The sequence below is a fragment of the Sycon ciliatum genome, chromosome 7 (assembly GCF_964019385.1).
Source record: "Sycon ciliatum chromosome 7, ocSycCili1.1, whole genome shotgun sequence".
NCBI lineage: Eukaryota > Metazoa > Porifera > Calcarea > Leucosolenida > Sycettidae > Sycon > Sycon ciliatum.
The window spans coordinates 34,270,390-34,273,851 of record NC_088649.1 but is presented as its reverse complement, the minus strand read 5'-3'; positions in this window follow the sequence as shown (position 1 = coordinate 34,273,851).

The following is a 3,462-nucleotide window of genomic DNA, read 5'->3' as shown; positions in this document are numbered from 1 at the left end:
AAGAGCCCTATGCTGCACCCAAAACAGATCTTAGAATGGCCATCGAGCCAAGGATAGCAGCCTGCTGCAGTTCATGAAGGTGCCGCTCTTCTCCACATAGCTGCTTAATTGAGGTAGCCGCTTCCTTCGTCAGGCCACCAAGAGCACCAACTATGATGGGCACTACGGACACTGCCTTTTGCTGCCAAATCTGCCCAATTTCCACTCCGAGGGGCAAGTACTTCGCTCTCTTTTCAGCATGTTTTAGTGTTACTCTATGATCCAGTGGCACACTGACATCAATAAGTTGGACTGACTTGCCATTGTCCCACACAAGATCCGGCCGATTTACTCCAACTATCCTATCTGTAGGGATTGGCATTTCCCACATTAACTTACGGCCTTCACTATCCTCGACGTAGTGTGGCAAGTGGCCAGGGGGAGCAGGAGATACCAGTTTGTAGCGATGACAGAGTGCCCGGTGGACTATAGCGGCAAGACGATTATGGCGAGTAATGTATGCCGTCCGTGCCAACACGGGGCAGCATGCCAAAATATGGTCAAGAGTCTCCCCTGGACCTCCGCACAAACGGCACACGTAGAAAGGAAAAGGACATATGGATACGAGTTAAGAGTAACTCTCCATCACTGTGACTGGATACTCTTAACTCGTGTCCTTTTCCTTTCTACATTTATTTATGGCTCAACATCCGAGTTTCAAATTATTAATAAATTTTATATATTTTACTACGGTAGCATCAGCAACTTCCAACAGACTTGTAAAAGGGATAATTGCAAAAATTATATACATGAAGGTTTTCAACTGCGAGACAATGGGAATGACAATTGAATAGGTACAATGGAAATCAACAACTGAACAGAGCGAGTGTATGAATTCTTTATTCTCACGATGGCACCATCGCCAATAAGAGAAATTTATGAGAAGGTGAGATTGTGGGTTATGCAGTTGGAAATTGATTTACATCACTTTGAATTTTACAAGTATTGGAGAGGGTGAGCGCTGCAGGAGCAGATTGAGATAATCAGCAGTGGGCAGATTTCTTGTTTGAAAGCAGGTCGGGAGGAGACGTCACGAATGCTAGCAGGGAGGGCATTGTAGTATTCTAGGGACTTGTACAGCAGGGAGTCTTGACAACGATCGGTTCTGGAGGGTGGGAGGTGCCAAGTGCGTGCGTGTCGAAGGCTGTACTGGGCCGTAACTTGAGCGGGGGTGTTGAGCATGCGTATGTGTTGTGGGGCATATTGGTATTTTAAGAAGTGGGCAAGAAGGGTGAGCTTCACTTTGCGGCGAGAGAACATTGTCGGCCATTTGAGCCGATGGAGCAGTGTTGAATGATCCAGAGGAGTGTAGAGGGGGATACGGAGGCAGATTCTGGCCGCCTTGTGCTGGATTCGCTCAAGACGGTCAAGGGCTGCGATTGAGAGCGGGGTGACAGCAATGCATGCATATTCAATTGTAGGCAGGATATAATTACGTTTTGTAAATGAGAGAGAGTGATTTAGTGTGTAAAGTTGATTTGAGCCTAAAGAGAATATTAAAAGATTTTACGGCTTTCTTCAGCACAAAGTCAAGGTGGGCTCACCATCTTAGGTCGTGCTGAAAGATGATGCCGAGGTGACGATGTTGTGGTACTGTTTCTAGTAGGGTTTGCCCAAGTTTTATTTCGGGTAGTCGTGGTGGGGGTCGGTTAGCATGGTAGAACGGGAGGATGACGGTTTTCGTTTTATTGACTAGCAGGTGCCAGCGCTCTAGCCATTCTGCTGCGGCATCGACGCTTCTTTGTAGCGCAGCCTCACACTCAATGTAGCTGCCTGCAATGGCAATTAGTGCGGTGTCATCCGCGAACTGGCTACACGAGGTTGTAGCATTTTCACAGGCAGTGGGCAGGTCAATGGTGTACACCAGGAACAGAAGTGGTCCCAGGACAGAGCCCTGGGGCACTCCCGCTGGTATTGGTATGAAGGCGGATGTTCTGCCTTCAACCTGCACCCGCTGTCTGCGTCCTGTCAAGTAGGCTTCGAGCCACTTGCGAGCCTTGCTGTTGACACCGTAGTGGCTCAGCTTTTTCAGCAAGCCTTGATGCCATACACGATCAAACGCTTTTACTGAGATCGAAGAAATACGTAAGAACATGCTTCACCGCATCCCTAGCTGTGGATATATGGTGGACGATCCGTGCGAGTTGCAGTTTGTCACTAACCGGCACAAACCCGCACGTGCACAGTTAGGAGATGAGTTGATAACTGATTTATTTGCTTGGACTGAAAGAGAATTTATACGATAAGTGAACGTCGCAGTGCAGCAGGTTCACTGGATGCGTGCCTCCGCCGCCACTAGCACAGCAGGGGACTCAGGCACGGCAGGAGCAAATATGCTCCTTGATCCACGCTGGCACATAGCACCACAACACACCAGGGAAAACCTGCCAGATGATGTTGGCGCATTCGTAGATCTTCGTCTTGCCGTACGGTCTTTGCAGACTAAGCTTGAACTTGTTCTCCAGCTTTTAAACTGCTCCGTGCGCGAAGTGGCTTTCTCTTGCTCTTGGTCTCGTCATGGCCGACTGCCTTTGCTGCCGCCATTGAATACGCTGGTAATCCAGATTCCATATGTGAGCTGTGATCAGCACAAACAGACCTATAGGTCAAAATTATCAAAATGTTTTTGGCTGGAATTGTTTGCTTGCATACAAACAAACAATTTCCAGCAAAAAAACTTTTGAAAAATTTCACCTATAGGTCTGTTTTTGCTGATCACAGCTAGCTCATTTTTACTATCTCCGTCAGGGAGGAAACTAAACGGGTGAGGTCGTCGATTTTACTATTACTTTAATCTTTTCTCTCGATTGGCAGCACGACTTTGTTTCCATTTCTTCATGGATAAAGGAATGCCTTTCACAAGTTGAGCAAGACTGACAGAAAGAACCTCTTCTCACGGGGTCTGGAACACCAAACTGATCTTCCACTGTGATATCACCACATACATTTGTGTCTATCGTGCTAAGCCAGCTCCTGAGGGGCAAAAACTGCAAGGTGTACTGAAAACAAGCGGGGCCCAAAAATGGCAAACCGCCCCCTGCAGTCGAAAAAAGTTTGCCATCTAACTGTTAAGCGCAAATGTGTAACCGTTCCAGCCCTAGTAGAGATCTATCTGGATAGGGATGGCTCTTGTTTCTTTCATTCGTTTTTAGCACTATATTTTGACTGGCATTATGCAAAGCTTTATCACGTCCATTGTCCACACTCTCAATTAGACAATTCGTTAAGGATTATTTGTGTGGCTAAACCTTTAGTTGGGAAGAAGTAGCGATGTCCCGGCCATTATGGAATCCAATACACCCCACCACCACATTGCGCTCTTGGCTGATCCAAACTCTACACTCACATCACCATCACCACAGCGAGGACAATTCCGGTATAGAGATTGATATTGACAATGACCCTCCAGACAGCTGTTTCGCT